The 21,644-nt window shown below is 37.6% G+C and overlaps 1 protein-coding gene across 1 annotated transcript in view; it reads right to left on the reverse strand.

The window, feature by feature from the left end:
* The window catches only part of TENM1 (teneurin transmembrane protein 1), a 778,425-nt gene extending 759,447 nt beyond the window's left edge, over positions 1–18,978 (reverse strand). The window contains exon 1 of the mRNA XM_034781757.1: positions 18,896–18,978. The gene's annotated coding sequence lies outside the window, so the exon portion shown is untranslated. The remainder of the gene's footprint in view (positions 1–18,895) is intronic.
* Positions 18,979–21,644: the final 2,666 nt, after the last annotated feature.

A 21,644-nucleotide genomic window follows, 5' to 3' on the forward strand; every position in this document is an offset into this window, starting at 1 on the left:
ATAAGCAGATAGATGGACAATTGTGATACCACTGAAGATATTATAAAATTTAATATAAAAGACTAGGAAATTAGAATGGCTAAAGTCAAACCTAGGGCAAGTACAACTGCAATTATGTATTGCTAGTATGAAAACTTATTCTTTTAGGAAAGACAGTGGAAATCTGAGCTATGGAATGCACACACTCCCCTTTCTACCCCCAGCACTTGGCTTTTTGCCCTGCTTTGCTGTTTCCAACAACCCTTCCATTGAACGCAGTGGCACGTTCTGAGAGCTACATCTTTGATAAGTAGTAGCATAGCATTGATCTTCACATGCCATGCTATAACTTTATAGTCTTCTCAACTGACTTCTCAAATAGGACCCTGCACAATAAAAACCTCAATGTGTAAAACGACACATCTTTTGTAGTAGAACTAGCACCTAATGCATGGGTCCCTATTTCTCGACTCTTCAACTTCAAAGAAAAGCTTATCTGTGCAACACCTACACAAACTCTAAATATCAAGTTTTGTGCAAGGCTCTCCATGACACCTGGGAGTGGTGGCAATGGTGTTATTTAAGCCCCAACTCTTTGGGCAGCTGAAGAGCTACACCATTAATTACTGCAATTTTATCCCCTTAAGGTGAAGTATTAACGTAACCCATATCGATGATGTTCCATTAGTCCATCTCTGCAACCCATATGTAGGGTTTTTGAGACACTGGGTCTTTGAATCTAGTAAAGTATTATATGACCTTGCTAATCAACACTAATTAAACACTTATAAACTGGCCTACTGGGGGCAGTGCAGAGAACTCCATTCATGGCCTAAAGTTTCAAATGCAATTCCGAAAGCAAAACAAGTATCAAAAAGCAAGAAAATGCTTTCTTAAGCCCTTCCAAGGCAAAAATCTGTTTCATTTTATATAGCTCTACTCATTTATTTGCTCATTGTCACATATTATACTGATCTTCACAGCATCTCAGAGTTAAACGTATATTCAAATACTCCATTTGATTTCCTGTATATTTAACAGGAAAACAACACATGAAAACTAAGATCTGTTTGATCTGAGTGTCGTTGCAAGGCAATCACTCTGTTCCCCTTGGAACAGAATGACATTAAAAAAAATCCATAGTTACAATAACCCAATGTATATCTTGACAGTTAAATACACTTGTAACTGCACAACTAATTGCCACCCACAGAGCAGTAACTCAAAAATATGTATGTGCAAATGAAGCAACTGCTGTCCAACTGTCGTTACGCAGGTCTGATGCAGGGGGAGGACGGACGCACCCCAAAGCAACAATTTAAAGTTCTTTCCAAATAGGAAAACACAGAATAATCACTTCACATCCAGAACACAAGCCCGCAAAGGCAAAAAAAGAACTACAGGAATGGATTCTGCAATGTCTACAGTGCTTTGCCACTAGGTTGACTCGTGTTTTTTATTTTGGAGGTTGGGTGATTCACCTAAAGAGAAACATACGAAAATTCTAGTTTTAATAAGGAGCACCTCCTTACACTGCTATATTAATATACCTTAAGTATATGGTATCAGTGTTAAAGAACACATGGGGATGATGCATCTCTCAGTCATTCTGGTTTTACATCAGTGTAACTTCACATACTTCAATGAAGCTGCCCCTGGTTTAGGTGATGGTAAAAGTGAGAGCAGAATCAGACACCAAATCACTTCCCATTTAGAGAGATTCACACCAGAGGAAGAAATCTCAGAGTTTTGAATGTGTTGGGTAATATCAACGATAAAGGAATAAAAAGTCTTATTAAATCAGGTTCGGGTCCCCTGGGAGGCGCACTATCATCTGACGTATCATTTATTACAAAATTATTTGCAAAAATGCTTTATTTTAAAGTCCAGGATTCAAAATCAAATAGCAGCGGCACCAGCTGGAGCTCCAGGTTTTATTGGTTATATAACACAGTAAACGTGCATGAGATTTTCAGACCAGAGATTAAGGCATCGTCCCATCCCAAAGAGTTGTTCATCAAAAAAGGCAGAACAATGGCTGAGGAAAAGGAGTGTGTGGAAATGTATGAAGTATTAGAGGAGGATTTGAAGGAAGCATTTGAGGGAGAAGACAGGAAGTAGGAGGCTGATAGAGCATGGGATAGTATGAAAAAAAAGGGCAAAGTTGAAAGATGATGTAGAAAGACTACTGGGATGGGGAATGATGAGACAGAAAACAGAGTTGGGAATAAGATATAAGATGTAGGCAGGACTATGTAGGGGCTTGAAGGAATGATGACCCAAGAGCTGGATTTTAATGTAGTAAAACTGTAGGAACACTGTGGAGAGGTTTATGTAGACAAGACAATGTTTGCGAAGTGTCAGAAGAGGAAGATTACTTTAGCAACAATGTTTTTTAAAGATTTGACAAGGGACAAGCAAGAAAGGAGACTACTGTTCATCAAGGTAAAAAGATTTCCAAGATGGTGACTTTTTTTTTTTAATTAAAAAAAAAAATCAGGAAGAGTGAAGAAAGGTTAGATTTTGGTTATATTAGAAAGAAAACTATGCGTTGGGGTCAAGAAGCAAAGAATAAACTTAGAGGGAAAGCTACTTGAAGCCTACGATGGGGGAAAGTGCAGTAGTCAGTGGTGATATAGAAGAAAGGACGTGAAGATGGATTTGGAGAAAAGATAAGAAATCCCATTTTGGAAAAAGATGCACAGACATGTGCGCCCCTGTGGCCTTTATATTTGTTGACAAACACTTTTTGTCTTTATTTGAAATCAGCCAATCAGAATCCTCTTCAAATGCTGCACAGAAAGTCATAGAAATGAGTCAGAGTTTAAGGCCAGAAGGGACCATCAGCTGTTCCGGTTTGACCTCATCACCCAGCACCCACATATTGAACCCAACCACCATAATTAGATAGAAGTGTTGAAGGCCACAGGCAGAGAATAGGAGGGACCAAGGTGCACCAATGCCCAAGGCCCCTCCAATGAATTAAGAAAGATATAACCAAATGATCCTGGCAAGTGACCTGCACCACATGCTGCAGAGTAAGGGAACAAAAGGTCACTGCCAATCTGACCTGGGGGAAAATTCCTTCTTAACTCCACATATGGCAATCAGTTAGATCCTGAGTATGTGAGCAAGAACTAGCCAGCAAGGAATGTGTGAGAGAGAATGAATGGTGTCACCTCAGAGCACTGGCCTACCCCATCTAGTGTCCTCACCATCTCTGATGCTTCAGAGGAAGGAGACCAAAAAATCCCCAAGAATACATGGGGGAGAGGGGAATCACTTCCTGACTTCTGCAAGTGACCAGCTGAAGCCATGAAACATGAAATTTTAGGAACATAAGACAGAGAGACAGAGAGCATACTGCTTACATGAAACAATTTATTTTTGTTTTCTTGGTATTTCTGGGGCAAAATTTCCCTATAATGTCAGCAATCAGTTTTCTGCATTAAAATAGAAGTGACAGTATATCCTATTAATGATAAATATTTTCCTCCTCCTGTCTGTCTGTGTATTTGTCCCTGACAGAAATATACCACTTTTGCAGGGAAAATAATTAGCATACCAAAAAAAAAAAGGAAGTTCTCACCTGAAAATGCCTTCTCTTCTCCCACATTTAATTTTGCAAGAGAGAATTTTTGTGCTCAGTCTCCAAATACACACAGTATTGTACAAAATTGCTACTGTAGCTTTTTCAGCACTCTTTTTTGGATAGTTCAGGTCTAGTGTTTCTGCAGATACATTAGGAAATGATAACTTCTAGAGAAACATTCCTTTGCACTTTGGAACATTTTAATGTTACAAAAATAAATTGAGATTGGAACATCCAATTCTTTTTCTCTATGGTTTCTGAGAGGCATATATGATGTTAAGAGGAGGCAATCACCCTTCAGAAATTCGTGTTCTCGCTAAAACTGCAAAGCACCACACTAAATGCACTAAAATCCCCTTGACAGGCATATAAGTAACACCTACTCACTAGTGTAATAGAGAAAGTTAGTGATTATGTACACCAAAGTGACTGAGCCAACAACTACTCTAATAGAGGGAGAAAGCTTGATTAATAACAACTGCCACTAAAAGAACAGATTGCTTTATGGAAGGAATGAATCACACAGAAGGTAGCAATACAATATGTCTTTGCCCATTGGCTAAGTGTTGGTAAGACAGAATGAGAATATAAAATGCCAGCAGCTCTGTAGCTGCTTTGCTATCAAGAATTTAAAATATTTACTTTTTTCTATCCCCTTCTAGTCTCAGTGTGCATATGCATTACAATATAGTCTTAAAATCGCCCATTAGAATGGAAATTCTTCTCCATCCTTAACTATAAATATTGTTATGAATAACCCCTATTTTATGTGTATATAAGCATCCACGGGATTTTGGTAGTTTACAGTGCTGCATTTAATATATATTTATAAGTTATGTCCACAGTGCACTGACTATATGCATGGGTGACCTATTTTGCATTTCTATAAATTAACTAAATTTACATATATGTTATGTGTGCTTAATATACTACGCATGCACACGCACATGCAATTTCCTTGGGCAATCTTGTTCAGGGTCCTTGCTTAGTTTATCCACTAGGCAGAAAAAGGGTTTTCATGGTTGGAGAAAGTATTTTTTAATTACATAAATTTGATGGGTAAGAGGGGGAAAAAAGACTTTCTGGTCTGATATCGGACATTTTGCATCCAAGCAAAAACTGTGTGAAAAGTCAATAACTTGACAACTTCATTTTGAACAAACATTTCCATACACTTCAGTTGTGCAAGAACATCGGGAAGAGGCATTATTGTCATTCCAATTTAGGCTTTCCCTGTTCAAAGATGCAGGGTCCTTACTCCGTAAGGCTTGATCTAAAGGCCACCACCATGGCATACTCTAACATTGAAATGCTCCATATTGCATGTAATATGGACATTTTGACTCCAGCTTCTCTATCTTTCAGGGATGGTTGGCATATTTTTCTTTAACAATGCCTTCCTTGATGGAGACTTTTTGGACTACAAATATAATATTTAAGACAAAAACAGAATAACTTTTCCGGGGAACCCTGATGACCATTTTATCAGTTGAGTCATCCACCTTGTTATCCCCTCAACTGTATCCCCTCCTTTCCTATCTCGTCAGCATTGATATTCAAGTATTTAAATACATTAGATCTGAGTGTGAAACCCCCATCCCAAGCAAGCAAAGTCTCAAAACTTAGCTTCCTACTTCATTTTCTAGGCAATATCTGGCTGCAAGTCCTATGCTGAGAAATGTGGTTTGTCTTCAACTGCTGGTGAAGTCAACAGTAGCTAAAGATGCTTAGCACCTTCAAAAGAGAAACTCTTGGCACCTCACAGGATGAGGCCTAAACCAGAAAACTGACATACCGTTGAGTAACATTGATTGTGACAGATTTTCACTCTATATCACTCCATCACATAGACTTTCAGTTTCAGGAAAGGCTTGTATAACATTTATTTTCATACTTTGTCTTCAACAGAGAAGCCTTACTCTCTCTGCCTCTTATTCTTCCCAGAGAACACAGGAAAAAATGGTACCAAATATAACCGGTGTCTTGTGTGATATCCTAGCTACTGTAACACTCTGAAATAATCACTATTCCCCCTAAAAGGGAAGCACTGAGGAGAGGGAAAGATTATGTTCTCACAAGGATATTAAGAAACGTCAACAATCCAAATGCTCGCTCTCTTTCAGTTACTATTTTATAAAATGTTATTTTCCTTGGATTACTTTTCTTTTAAAATAAAACTATAAATAATAAACTCCCTTAAGACTATTCTGTTTGCAAAAAGTAACAGAATGAAATACAATCTGGATGCAATATTAGTGCCCTTCACTGGAATACATTTCATCAGGATGAAATGCTGCAGCATTGTGTTATGTGTTTGCATACCTTGTTCATAATGGTTTTTGTTTTGTAAGAACAAAACATCAGAGAATGTGTTTAGTCTTTCCTGGGTAATTGTACCTGGAGAAGTATTATAATCTTCATGCCTAAAGCACAAGATTTCATTCAGAAACCTTTAAGTAAAAGCATACTGCGTCAATGCTAAGTTGGATGACTCAAGGACACAGAAAAGGATTTTTTCATACCTTTAAAAGCATCTCCGGCTATTGGAGTATGAGAGTTTCCAAACTTGATTAACAATGCTCGTACCAGTGGTTAGTGTGCAGGCATCACACATCTTACAAAATAAGTTATAGTGCCATCGCTTTATTAGGTGTGGTGGATCCCAGACAACAAACTAAGGCCCCCATCCTGCAAACACTTATGCATTAGCTTAACCATATGCACGTGAGTAGTTCCAACGCCTTGGTGGAACTATTCATGATTAAATTTTTGCGAGATTAAGGCCTAAAGAATTTTCCTTCTTCATTGTGGCTTTATATTGAAATCCTTTAGGGGGTCACATAACTGAGAATTATTAGCATGTCAGAGAATGTTAAATCAGAAACCAAACTTTGAAAGCTTCAAATGCAGCAGCAAGAGACATCGCTTAAGTGAATGGGATCAAGATGGTAACAGAGTGTGTAAGACCACAGACTCTAAGTTCACATCTGGTCTTGCTCCTTATTCAAGTCAATGTTAAAGTTCAATTGCTTTGAATGTGAGAAGGATCAGGCCCAGGGCATGCAATGTGAGGTCTTTTGCAACCCATGAGTCCCAGACAATTTCAAATTGACAGCGTTAAACTTTTACATTAAAGCACATATCTAATTTTAAAAGGACTCCTGGCAACACACACTCATTTATCAGATTATGGGACCGAGCCCTTAAGAAGCAAGTGTTGGATCAGGTTAGTTTCCTAGTTCTTAACCCACATACAAGCCTGCAAAAGTGGTGCATTTTTGCCAGGGACAAATACACAGACAGACAGGAGGAAAACCTCACCAGAAAAAGAGTTTGGTTGGTTTATTCAGTGGCCTCATTGTGCTTTAGGCTTTGAGTAAGGGAATGCAATGGAAGTCCTTGTACTAGCTTCTCCTAAGAATGCAGGGAAGGGTAATAAAAGGAAGCAGATCCTATTCTGGTCATACTCCACTTCACTCCCTGGATCTGTAGGTGACATTAGGCAGCACATGGTTAATGAAATCCAAACTGTAGTGACCCAGTGTGGGGTAGTGGCTACATATCACCTCTGTTTTTATTTGTTTTTTAAATTCACTAACTACAGCATGTTTAAATGAAATGACCATATTGGTAAAGTGTCACTATACTATGGATTGTTTTTTTTTAAATTGTCAGAGAAATAAGAGTTCAGGTTTTGTATGAACAACAATTCTAACCCCCTTAGCAACAACAATAAGCAGATATTGACTTTTTTCTGGGAACATCAAGATTTGTTGTTCCATAGCAAGTGGCTTCAGAAGTCACTATCAGACTATGACAGCCCGCAAAACCTACTGCAAGAAGGAACGAACAAACAAATAAACCCCAATAAAAATTACTTAAAATTAATTGTAAAATACTAGGATGCTATTAGACCCATTCCACCAGGAATACAACAGAGGTCACCATTAAAAAGTCAGCATTCAAGAACTGATACCACAGATTTATCATAGTTATGTCCTGTGCAAATCTCAGGTAAAAAGTGGTAAAACAGATAACTTGTTAGCAAATGCTCTCATTTTAATGATGACCACTGTACATCAAAACCATGAAGGATTAAAAGCAATCAAACTTTTTATTGATTTTATAAATACAACTGACCAGATTATAGCAACAACACTAATGGCCAAAATGCTGGATAGTTTAGGATGGAATTATCTTTAGTGTTCTATATACTGATACATTTAGATTTGGATACTGTATAAACTGTTATTCCAGGTACCAGATATTCCACATAAGGTGGTTGTATTACTGAGTTGATCACCGAATTGATATATAAGGTATTGGGATAGATGCACAGAAAATGTGAAATAAATACACAGGGATTAGGAAACAGTACCAAAGATCAGTGATGGAATATTAAAGACATTGGTAGACAGATCATAACTTCCTGTGTAGACAAGCCCATAGTTAAGACAGAGAAAGCTGTCATTTGACTGTAAAAAACTCTTTTAAGGCTCAGTAGGAATGTCCACACAGGGAGTTTGTAAGGAAAAGCTATTGCACTTTAAATTTGCACCCTCGCTTACTTTCCACTAACTTCCTGAGTAGACAAGCCCATATAGGGTTACCAACTTTGGTTGGATGAATTCCTGGAGGTTTCATCACATGACATTATCTATAATTAAAGATTAATCTTTAATTCTGAAGACTCCAGGACAATCCTGGAGGATTGGCAACCCTAAACCCATAGAGAGTTACTTCACACTAGAGCTGGACAGGAAGTGGTTTTCCTGTTCCATGAGAAGTTTTGTGATGTCTAACAGTTTCCCATTTCACACTGGACAAACATGAGACCTTTTAAGTTTTTCAACAAAAAGTGAGAAGAGAAACCGCCATCCCAATAACCTGTGGTCAGGTCTCTCACCTGGGATGTGGAGATGCAAATTCAAATTCCTACTCTGCCTGAGTCAGAGTACTTGAAGCTGGACCTCCCACATCCCAGATGACTGCCCTAATGAACAGGCTATTGTCTATTCCAGGGGTAGGCAACCTATGGCACACGTGCCAAAGGTGGCACATGAGCTGATTTTCAGTGGCACTCACACTGCCTGGGTCCTGGCCACCAGTCCGGGGGGCCCTGCATTTTAATTTAATTTTAAAGGAAGTTTCTTAAACATTTTAAAAACCTTATTTACTTTACATACAACAATAGTTTAGTTATATATTATAGACTTATAGAAAGAGACCTTCTGAAAACATTAAAATGTATTACTGGCACGCGAAACCTTAAATCAGAGTGAATAAATGAAGACTCGGCACAACACTTCTGAAACGTTGCTGACCCCTGGTCTATTCTCATAGGCGTGCGCACGGGGTGGGCAAATGGCCCCCCTCTCCCGGCACGGCAAGCTGCTGGTCTGCGCTCCTGGGCCGGGGAAGTGTTTGGCTCCGCGGGGAGGCAGACATGCTCCTCCCTCCCCATGAGCCATGCCGCGCAGCGCTCTGGGGGCTGGGGCTGTGTGCTCCGCGTGGAGGCTAGGATCCTCATCTCATGGTAAGGGGTCTGGGGCCGGGGGGGTTGGATAAGAGGTGGGGGCAGTCAGGGGACAGGTAGGGGGTAGGGTCCTAGGGGGGGGCAGTCAGGGGACAAGGAGCAAGGAGGCTTAGGTAGGGGTGGGGTCCTGGGTGGGCAGTTAGGGGCAGGGGTCCCAGGAGGGGGTAATCAGGGGACAAGGAGCGGGGTTCTGAGGGGGGAAGTCAGGGAGCGGGAAGGAGTGAGTGGATGGGGGGTGGTACTAGGGCAGGGCAGGGGCTCCCTGGGTGCACACCCTAATGAAATGGGCTGCGCACGCCTATGTCTATTCTGTGGGGGAGGGAGGCTTGGTCTCCCTTGTTAGAGCTGTTCCGCTTTGTATAAATAGTTATATATTCACTGGGCCAGAGACTGACTCTATAAGCCCACTGGTTATGGCACTCATATGGGATGTAGATCCCTGATATGGATCAGGTGGAGCAGAGATTTGAACCTAGGTCTCTCATTCCCCAGTAGAGTGATTTGATCACCAGGCTATTTCCAGGGTGCGCCTGTCTGACCTACACATCCATCACCTGAGAAACCTTTATTGACAAAAGTTTTGTTGAATCCTATGCATCCCTACAAAAAGTTTTGGTTATGACAAACCAGCATTTTCCAGTGGAAAAACAGCTCTACTCTAAATCTCTGACTGAAGCTTTTGTACTGCATATACATCTCTACATAGTACTTATAAGTCAAGGGGTACAACAAGATTTCACCACTACTTTTCAATTCAACCATAAAACAGAATGATAAGTTCAGTGGGATAAAAATAGGAAATGAGAAATAAAAAGGAGAAATAACTGATGATGCCATATTATTAATAAATTACCCACACTGAACTCTTAAATGATGAATTATTAAAACTAATACATCTCATTGTAAAGTGTTGTAAATACTGGATAATATATAAATAGATAACATTTTTCCACCCCAGAACTCCTTCCATATTCTAATTTTGAGAGGAGCTTTCCAAACTGTGCAGGCAGTATTTTCAGGCTTACTCACTTGTGTGTGCAAAGAGGCTGCATGGTTGCTCAGTCTGAGTATACAAATGCAGGGATTTGCAGGCATGAATGCATGCATGCACCTGCATATATTGCAGGCACAGTTATGGAGGCCTCTATTTTAACAAAACTCTAACAACTTCTGAGCATTTAATTATGCAAGAAAAAAATCACACAAAACAATGACCAAAGGTAAAAATCCAAGCTATTTTTCCACGAATGATTCACTCCCTCAGACAAGTATTCTTCTGGCTTCAATAGATTTTTAAAAAAAAATATTTTTTTAAAAACTACATAAATACAGTTATTGGCATTTCTGCATCAACAGATTGGATACCTAAATAAACACTAAAATTAACTTTCTGCTTTGCTGTCTAAGAAAAAATTTAATACTGCTAATTGATGTTTTCTGCCAGTTAAAATTACAATGGATTAACTAGTGAAGACTTGAGAAATCACATTAGTGAAAAGAGATGCAACAAAGTGTGCAGTGGTATAATAAATCACTCTCAGACTTAAAAATGAAATTTATTCAATACATCTATGTAACCTTTCGGACTCTCTCCTCCATGAAATGTAGAAAGGTGTGAAAAACAACAAAATGCTAAACCCGGAGAAATTAAAAATGGAGATTTGATCCACATGCAATGAAAATAGGAATCAATAAAATTCTTTCAAGGAAAAATTAAACAAAACATGATTCCTAACTAAATAATCAAAGAATTTTCATTGTAGAATGCCTTGGTAACCTCTGAAACACAACACACAATGCTGGCACATTTGTTTTATTTTCTCTTTTTTTGCTGAGTGTATATTTAGTTTCCAAATCACTGATCATTCAGAAATGAAAATCAGCAGAATTATCCAGTTGTATGAGTGCAAACATGAGATTAAAACTGGCCCAGGCAACGAGGTGGGGTGATGTGTGTGGACTCAGACACCCCAGTTAAATGACAAGGGGTTGGGGAAGATCCCTGGGGTTTGATACTGTGTCTGTGTCATGCCTAGTTAACATAGCACCTTATTTTGCTAGTGAGGGTGTAATAAGAGGCAATAATACCTATAAACAACAATGTATTTAAATAATTGGAAACATCCTGTGTTATGATCTTGATCCAAGATTCCTGTTGTTTCATACTGAAATTAAAATAAACCTCATTAAGGGGGAAAAAAAAAAAAAAAGGTGGCGAGGGGGAGGGAAAACAACCCTCTCTAGGCTTGTAAGCCTAAGGGACAGTTTAATGGAAAATATTGTGCATTTAAATGAGCTATTTTTATTCCAGTGCATGCAATCGCTCTCTCCTCTTCCTGCTGTGTTTCAGATACAAATCAAAATAAATGTCCAGTAATTAAATTAAGAGCTTAAACATGCTGTTTTTGTCTGTGTTCACAAAGATTTGTTTTGCATACTTCACACCTTTTTATATATGTATGTGAATTTTGTATATTTGTATCTTTTGCATATTTGTATATGAATTTAGCCCTCATGTAAATGAGATGAGTATATCTCTAAGGATACTATTACTTTGCCACGGTTCACACTTTCCCGCGCAGCTCAGTCCTGATCTGCCGCACTCCTTACTATTTCAGACATGGGCTTCTCTTGAGTAGAAGATTATACTGAAATTTCTTTGTTGGTGATTTTAAGATGTAGACAAATGTCTACTAGGGATTATGATGAGACCAGCATACTTAAATGGGATTTTATCCTAGCTCTCCAGAGGTAGAAAGTTAATCCTGAAACCAAAGTCAATGACTATTATCAAACAAGCAATCTCCAGATTTATTTATATACTGGGGCGGGGGAGAGTAGAGATTGCTAAAACTGAAGAAATGTGTCCAAGTAGATGTCAAAGAAGGAGACAGAAGGGAAAAGAAATCAGATTTTAGTTAACCTTTCCCCAGTTCTACACTCAGATCTTCTATTTGCCATTGAGTTTCCAATTACCTTCCTCCTTGGCTGCTAGCAAAAATCAAATAACCAGGTAATAAAAAGGTATTAAAATATTACTTATAGACATAGTCTTAAGTAAAATGAAACTTGCTAAAGTCTTTTCATAAGAGCATGTAATATTGATATACAGTTAGTGTCTATTCTTATTCCATGCTACCATTCCTCCCTCACTCTGACATGCAACTGCTGCATGCACCCCACCTCCCTGATTTTAGAGCAATTTCTTGATACTACTGTCTTGTTCAGACCTTTTGTGCTTACAGAGACTTGAATTCCTCTAGTGACTTGATATTTCTAGCCTTCCTCTTCATTGTGAGCCCAAAAGGATGACAGTTAAATGTTGAATTTTTTTTTCAAGCAAGTTTGCAGAGCTTTCAACACCAGCATTCAAATCTCTGGTGAACAGTTGGTTGCTACCCTAGTCACTATTCATCTCCTGCATCTGAAAAATATTGATTTGCTCAGAGAGGAAAATAATTTAATTTTTTTAAGTGTAAGTAAAATGTATGCAGCATTGTTGTAGCCATGTTGGTTGCAGGATATTAGAGAGACAAGGTGGGTGAGGTAATATCTATTATTGAACCAACTTCTGTTGGCGAGAGAGACAGGGAGGTCAGACTAGATGATCATAATGGTCCCTTCTGACCTTAAAGTCTATAAGCTTTTAAGTTTACATAGACCTGAAGAAGAGCGCTGTGTCATTTTATAAGTGTTCTAGACTCAGAAGGGAGTTACACATTTCATAAAGTATTGACTTCCTGGTGCCAGCAATGGTAAAGAGAAGATACAATGTCATGCTGGTTACTTACTGTGTCCTAAGCATCTAATGCTAGTAAAAGCATGCATTAGCCATAGCATATAACAATCAGTATTATGTAACTCAAGATTAGTGGGTAGCTTTTGCAATGTGGCTGTAACTAATTTGTTCCTCACTTTACTAGTCTTTGAAGTGGGATGTTAATACTGATCTAGTCTCAGAAGATTGTTATAAGACTTTATTATCAGTATATAATAAGTTAAGGTCAACACAATAAAAAGATATACTGGAAACATCTATTGGTATTTTTAACTTTGAGCTTTTCTGATGGATTAGTTTTGTCTCCTGTGTGCTACTGAGTCACTGATTTACAAAACATATTGGAACAGGGCAGCAACAGCTCTGCTAAGTATGCAATTTTGCTACACTGAACACAAATAGATTATTAGGTTAAGCTAATACATCAGATTTCTAGAAGAGGCGTTAAATATTATGAAATCATTTGAATTGTGTAAAGATGCATTTATCTGAAGGGACAGAACTTGGAAAACTGCAGGAAGCTGTCTCCAGGGTGACGGACTGAAAAAACGCACACAGTTGGAATTATACAGTAACACCTAGTTTTATATTTTATATACACAATTAAAGAAATGACACTTCACTGATTGATAGTACAAGATATCTCCAGGAAATGCTCTTTACTCCCTTTTAAAAACAGAGCATTTTTTTAAAGAAATTAAATCAAAAATATCTGAGACCAGATTCAAGAGTTAAGCCGTATTAGCTTGATGTTCATATTACTGAACATTTTAAAAAAGCTCTCTCTATCACCCATGGAGAGTTGTCTGAGTAAGGAGTACAGGATCAAACTCATAGTTATCTACTTTGAGGTCCAGGCAATCACATATTTTGGAATTGGTACCAAATCCATTGCTAGCATTTCTGAAACTATTGCTTCTAAAAGTTGGTACCAAATTACACTGTGACAAATTAGTGAGACATGAGCATAATAATTTGTATAGCCCTTTCTGGTACTAGAGAACTTAATACTCTAACCTCTTTCCATGTCTCATAAACACCATTCATAGCTGAAAGTGTTTAAATGTACAGTAAATACAGCAAGAAAGTTTTATAATAAGGTACAGAACTGGTTGTAAAATTTGAACAATCACTTGATGAAGTTTTAATGAGATACACTGTACTAAGTGTATTTGATTCAGAATAAAAAAAGAGCTTGCTGAAAACCTCTACCAAATGCTTTGCCCCCTGGATTTTGATTAGATGGCTATTCTTCCTTTGCCTCTAAATACACAGTTGGTGATCTGGCTTTTCTCTAGCACAAAACAGACTTTATATTGAACATAGTATGTTTTAATGAATATGTTTCATGTATACCTATGGAGTAAGGTGGATATAGCTTTGATTTGGGGCACATGAGCGTCAGTGAACCCTACTTCTTTACAATTTCTGTCTGCATAATATTCTTATTCCTTGGAGATTGATTTTTAGGTTGAGTTTAATCAAAAATTAGACAGAGAGAGACCTGAAGTTTAGATTCAGGAGTCAAGCTTCTCCAAATTCTCAAACAGTGGACTGTAATTATGGACTTCAGCAGGAGCTGCAATTCAGCACTTTTGTAGATTTCTCCAGGTGCGCTGGCTCACAAACATGGAACCATGCAAAATAAGTGGGTAGTGTTCAGACAGTACTGGTAACTAATTTGTTCCTTATTTTACTAGTCTTTAAAATGGGGTATTAATACTGATCTAGTTTCACAAGATTTTTATATGACTTTATTCATATTTGTAATTTGTGCTTTTGAATCCTCAAATGAAAGCGCAAAGAACAGTATTTTTCATTGATTGCATAGCCATTTCCAGCAGCCTGACTCCTACTTCATCATGGAAATATTAATAGAAAATCTTTGATGTGAGCCTCGGCCAGAAATGAATGTATAAAATCCTTAGAGCAAACCTTTGACTGTATTGAGAACCCTCAAGCATTTTAAATAGTACTGTAGCTAAAATGGGAAGTACACCGCACACTAGATCTTGTTTGCAAACCCATATGAATCTTTTGAAAAAATGAATATCTTAAAATGATTATCAAACAAACCACACTTCATGTTGAAGGACTGTAACCCTATTAAAGCTCTTTTGCATTAGGTATTAGCCACGTCTAGTGCATGCATACATGTATCTCCTAAAGGACTTTGACTGCAGAACATTTTTTTCTGATTGCACCAAAGAAAGAGAGTAAATAAAAAAGCAGCAGAAAATATTACTCATAATGGTGTTGCATAATCATGCAATTAGTACACCTAACAATTAATAGATAAAGATTAATCTTTATCGTAATCAAACTTCATATTCAAACAAAGGATTTGTGCATTGAAAAGACTAGAATCACTGAAAGCCTTCAGCCCTGCAGAAATTGTACACTGAACATTTGAATCAAGATCTCTCATCCATGACATAATAGGTTGTTGCTGTGCACTAAGGACAATAAGCTATCTCATAAGTAAAATGAATATGAATATTTATCTATCTAGATCTTAAACACACTACTGCAAGTATAACAAACCATGAAACATATCTGCCCGTCAAACAAATGACCTGTCAATGCCCAAAAGTTTTTAAACAGGAATCTTTTAGCCTGCTAAAGAAAACAAACTTTCCTATTGTTCTAAGGTCTTTGTCTCTGTTTTTCATATCAACTTCCAAAAATCAGACAGATGGGGAAAAAACCACCTTCTGTATTTTCTCATCCTTCACAGAAAGAAGCTTTACAAAAAAAAAAGGATGTAGTTACTTACAGGAGCACAATAGAAATGTTTGCACTGAAACAAAAAGTGGATTTACTGAGTATCAATAAGTGATCCACCCTATTAATGTCAAGGAAATTATGCTCCCAAACAGTTAATTTCTAGAATTATATTTGTTAAATTATTGGAAAACCTCAAAAAAAATTTTTTGAAGTGAAGACATTACAGTAACTGGCAGGTGTTGATGTTAAAATTTTTAATGATAAAAAACCAAGAGAATTAGTTAGCCATAAAAATCTGAGATAGTCATCAATTAAAGGAAAGGCTCTGAAATGCTACTGGCATAACTTCTTAGACCTATATTGAGTCACTCTTAATTTAAGAGGTGGGACTAGAATCAGGTACCATGAGGCCTCCGTACAGGTCACAGAGGATGTGCTAGATGGTAATGAATATATTTTAGTAACCTTTAAATACACCCAAAATAGTATTTTCATACATAACTCAATTTTTCTATACCGATCATAGGACAGTCCTAGAGTACTACTTAAATTCAGGTAAATTTATTACGCAAGACAAATTTTTAAGGGTGACCATGTGTGTAGATACCCCGTGGTCATCATTAAAAATGTGTCTGCAGTGTATAATGGTACATATATTATGTGTTACTGATCTGTTGTCCATGAGTAGGGCTCCAAGGCACAACGGTAATACAAATAAACACCACCACCATCATGTACCATTCATGTGCAAGCATTCATTACAAGAAACAATGACTTTACGGCTGTGACACTCCATATTCTTCATAAAAACATTATGATATGAATATGGCATAACTAAAATATATTTTATGCAAGATGGCTCCTGAACCCTCCCTCCCCTGCAGGGCTGGCATTGCTGCTTGTTTCCCCTCCCCCCTCATCCCTGACATGTTCTTCCATGCCCCCTAGGGGTCGCACCCCAGTTTTCTTGGCAAAACTGGGCATTTGTCCCGTTTTCTCTTGCTGGCTCTTGTATGGCAAGAGCAAATGGGGCAAATGCCCAGTTTTGCCAAAAAATAGTCAGGACAGCCAGCACAGGACTTAAAAAGGGACTGTCCCGCTAAAACAGGATGTATGGTCACCCTAGTTACAGCAATGGTTGTTTCTGAAAACAAACTTCCGCTTAACTAAGCCTTTTTCTCATCTCACTTCCACTGATTTACCAGAGGTATAACTCCACTGACTTCATCGCAATTATTCCTCCTTTATACCTCATGAGAAGATGGTCAGTATTTTTACTCCTAGAGCTGAAGATAACTTTTCCTTTTCAGAATGTGTAAAATAACTTAGTCGTGGATCATGTATTGTATGTCAAATTTCAGCCCAGAGTGAGGTCTTGTTCTTTTGGGGATGAATTAGGAAAACACTAAAAAATGGAGGTTTACAAAAAGCATTGTTGACACTTAATGAAATTATTAGGACCATTACAGCAGCATCACAAATATCAAGTTATTGTTTCAGAAATTTACACAAACATGGCCCATTTTGCATCTGTAGGAAAGCTACGCATGGTAATTATCAAAACGACATTTTAAAAAAATTGTGGTTATCTATGCTGCTCCTATTCTATGGATAAATATTAGACTTCAGTTGTTAAGTAAACATAATGCATTATCAGCATCATCGAAGGAGAATCATAATCTATTGTAAATATCATCAAGTAGACAAGTCAACATCACAACAATCAGTGGATTTAAGCGAATACCAGGGTAAATAAACAATAGTTACCACTGAAGCACATAACCATCCGAGATGATGTCTCAAAGCTGCTCCTAGCAAATGGTCCTGAAAACTTCCACTGATGCCCCATGTATTAATATGAATAACTGTAATGCTGGATGATGTATAGGCAGGGAAATAAAGAGGAATATCAAAAAAGGGAAACTAAGTAGTATGAGCCAAATACTGCCTTTGATTACGCCACTGGGGTTACATGAGTATAACTGAGAGCAGAATTTTGTAATTTTTGATATTGAAATGGAAGCACCTCTCCCATTTGGAGCCAAACTTTGTTCTTATTTGTACCAGTTTAGTTCTAGAACATTTCTATTGAATTGAATGGAAGTTTGAAAATAGTCTTTATTTACATTGCAGTAACTGACAGAAGAATTTGGCCATTACATAAAGTGAAGATGCAATAGTTGAAAGGTCAGATATGGAATAACTGATGACTATAAGACATGAACTAAGTGCCTGTGGCTATACCTCTCCTTTTTCTTATCATTGTCTAGTGTATAAGCCTTTAAAAATACTCATATACAATAACAGGCTGGTAGGAGCAAAGGAAGAAATTTAACTTTTTCTTCAACCCTCCCTGAACCTACCCTCCCTAAACTCTCCAGATATTACAGACTGAAAACAAATTAGGATCATTTCGATAGACTGTCCAGACATATTCTACATATGCCTTAAATTCCTCTGTATATGTCACCCCTAGTTCCATCTGCCATCCAATGTTGTAATGCAATACAGTGTGACAACATAGCAATGAAGTGTCAAGCACAGGAATTTCAAAAAGATGCATTATCAACACTAAAGAATTAAAGGCTATCAGACCACTGTGTGATGAATTAGGTTAAGGCTTTTAATACCGAATTGCCCAGTGTTGCCTTTGGTGTACAGGCAGTCCTCGACTTTACACGTTTGACTTATGATGAACGACCCTTTCAACGTTTCTGAATTGACACCCTGATTCAACTTATGACAATTAGTTTTGACTTTACGACACTTGGTCCCACAACGGAGTGTATTGAGGTTCCGAGTAATGACGTTTCGACTTACAATGTAATTTTCAGGAACCAATTGTGTCGTAAGTACAAGGACTGACAGTATTTGGAGAATATAAATCTAACATTATAAAAATGGATATTAAAGAACTTTTAAAAATGTTAATTATATTCATAATTTCAGCACCAAAATGCCAAAGAATCTCTTAAAGGGTTGCATTCTACAAAGTAGGAGATTGTTTAGCAATACAGATTATCACTCACAGTACTGGCATCAGTTATTTATACCCTGTGGCTACTTCAACTGTAAAACTCTCTAACACAAGCAACAAACCCCCCAGTGTATGTTAGACTCATAATACAGACATGGACCCCTTGGAATTAAGATGCCTCACATGAAAGCATTTAGTGCTCAACAAATAATTTCTGAATGTCACTGATCCTGGATTTTTTTTAATGCTACATTCTGCTCCTTTGACAGATGTGTTATGCTGCATTTCATTACTTTCTCGCCTTACCTCATTCTTCTTTTGTTTTAGATAAGTGATGAGGCTTTCGGGAAAGATTAAGAACTGGAAGGCAAAGCAATGGCCCAAACAGGGTTTTAATTGGAACCTTGAATCCTGTGCAAAATATAAGAAATTAAACCATTAATAATATGATTTTACCAGCAGACACAGTGTGTTTCATACGTCTCAGAGAGCTCTTACTATATTTCTTTATATCAAATTCGTGCAGGTAGGTTCGTGTGTTGTAAATCCCATTAGCCAAATCACAATAAATAAAATTCTAGACGTCATATTGCGAGATTTCACTGAAGCAAACTATGAGCCTGGTCTTACATGCCCTTACTCATGTGTGCAGTCTTGACATCAGAAGAACTAGTTTTGTGTAAGCGTCTACCTAATTGTGTCTTAAAGCACTTTAGTATCTTTTCTTTTGTAAAAAAAAAAAAAAAAAACCATAAAAATCTTAGCACTATTATCTAATATTAATTCTTTTGTTATTACAATACATTCCTGGCCTAATGAATTCTTCCAACCATTGTGTTGCAATATGATCCAAATTAAACCAAGATAAAATGCTAAACAATTCAAGTTTCTGCAGGACAGAACACAGGGAAAGAAATTTCATTTCTCAGGAGGCCAGTGAAAACTCTAAGCACATAAAACTCTAAACTCCATAAAAGAAAGTCAATGAGTCAGAGGTTATACGTTGCAGTGCAGGGCAGATGACAACACCACAACCAACAAAATAACCCAGACCCAACATGATGTATCACATTTTTGCTTGTTTCTAAACTGTCCAACAGGTATTCTTGGAATTATGATTTTATTCTGACATGTCTTTTACAGTAATGACCAGACATCTAATAGAACAGAGTATCTATAAACCCTCTCTGAACATTGTACTTCATTTTAAAGAGTTTGTAAGCCCTTCTCAGCAGGTGTACATTAGCTCCGTTCCACTGACTTCAAAGGATTGGGCCTGTAGAACTAAGCTTTTCCTTTCCTTGGTGCTCAAGATATTAAGGGGAAAATGTTTATTTCCTAGCATGCTTGCTATTATTGCATAAGAAATATACACGTTGCATAAGCAGCTGGTTTGGGATTAAAAACCAAAATTTTTGTACTGGTAACCTGAAACACGTTAGGCCATTTGTATCCAAAAAACATTCTGTGTTAGGTGACTGGTTATCATTGTGTATGTGTGATGCCATTCAGTGAATTGTATGTACACAAAGACTCATATCAAAGGTGGCATTTAAATTGCTAGAAGACAATACATTATTAAAAGCTCTCTTTTAATAGTTATAGTTTGGGTGGGTAATGCTTTTCTTTTTTATTGTCTGTCATTTGAGGACTGCCAGCTGATGTGAAGGAGTGCAGGCTAACCTGATGCTCCTGATGTAATCTACGTGATGGTGGAGTATTTTGGATAGGTGTGTTTTATTTAGTTTTTGATTTATTTAAATTAAGTGACAGATGGTGATAAAGATAAGATGCTTTGTCCACCCTCAAGTAGGTACTACACTTTTCTTAACCTTATACATGATGTCCTCACTATCCACCCACATATTTTTCTATAAAATGCTTCTGACTTGGCAATATGCTGTTCAAACCTCTAACTGTGACACATCCATTTCTCTCTTGGTAAGACACATTCTGTACTGGCTGAAAGCACAGAGGATTGCTGTCATGTCCTTGGGACTCAGCATAGCAGACAAAAAAAAAAAAAGGCGACATATACTCTAGTTCTAAGCACTTCCAACCTTGCTTCCTTTGTATTAGGAAGTATAGAAAATAGAACCCTTTCCCCTGAAATCAAGCAACACTATCTGTAATAGAGTCAGGTGAAGCAGAGAATATACCTCCTGATATAGAACAATATTGAGAATCATCACAGAAGAGGGACAGGGTTAGGTGTAGGGAGGAGGCAAACCCTGAAATTGGATGACAACCTTCTTGAATGACTTCTAGGACCCACTGGCCAGTCATAGTTCTAGCCCAAGCAACCTTGAAAAGCAAGAAGGTACCCACCAAAGGAGGGGAAGGCAAAGTAGAGATCCTTGCTGATTAGTCCAGAATCCTCATACAGAGGATCAAATTTGCTGTCTCTGGCTAGGTCCAGACTGCAATATCATGGTTAAAGAAGCACACTTTTTCAATAGTATGATTTCTTCTTGAAGGACTTAGATTTTTGATTGTAAAAATAAGAGGATAGTCTTTGTCTTAACTGTTTGATGTTGTAATTGTTTCCTTCTATATGATAGTTTACTCTACCATAAAAACTGAAGGATTGATCTTGATTCCTTCAGTGTATATAATGCCTCAGTAGTCTTGGAGCTACAAATTATGTCCTTTAAAAGGTAAGCCCTTTATTGTCATCTGTACTTCTTTTGGGATACCAGACAAAGCCAATGAAGAATCTCTCCTCATTGAGACAAAAGTAGCCCTTGTGGCTGTATCAGCAGCATCTAGAACTGCCTGAAAAAGTTATTTTGGCAATTAATTTCCCCTCAGCACACACAGATTTGAACTGTTACTTAGGTTCCCCAGAAATTTATCCAAGAACTAGGAAACTATCCCATTTTAAGATAGTCATACTTAGCTAGCAAAGCCCAATAGCTGGCTATTCTGACTTGTAAACTAGCTAGAGAATATTTTTCCTCCTCACAAAATATTTAATTTCTTTAGTTCCTTGTTCTTCAGGGCGTACTTTGCCTGGGACCAGATTGCCCTGATTTTTCATTTGTATCCATCACAA

The sequence above is a fragment of the Trachemys scripta genome, chromosome 9, assembly GCF_013100865.1.
Source record: "Trachemys scripta elegans isolate TJP31775 chromosome 9, CAS_Tse_1.0, whole genome shotgun sequence".
Classification (NCBI taxonomy): Eukaryota; Metazoa; Chordata; order Testudines; family Emydidae; genus Trachemys; species Trachemys scripta.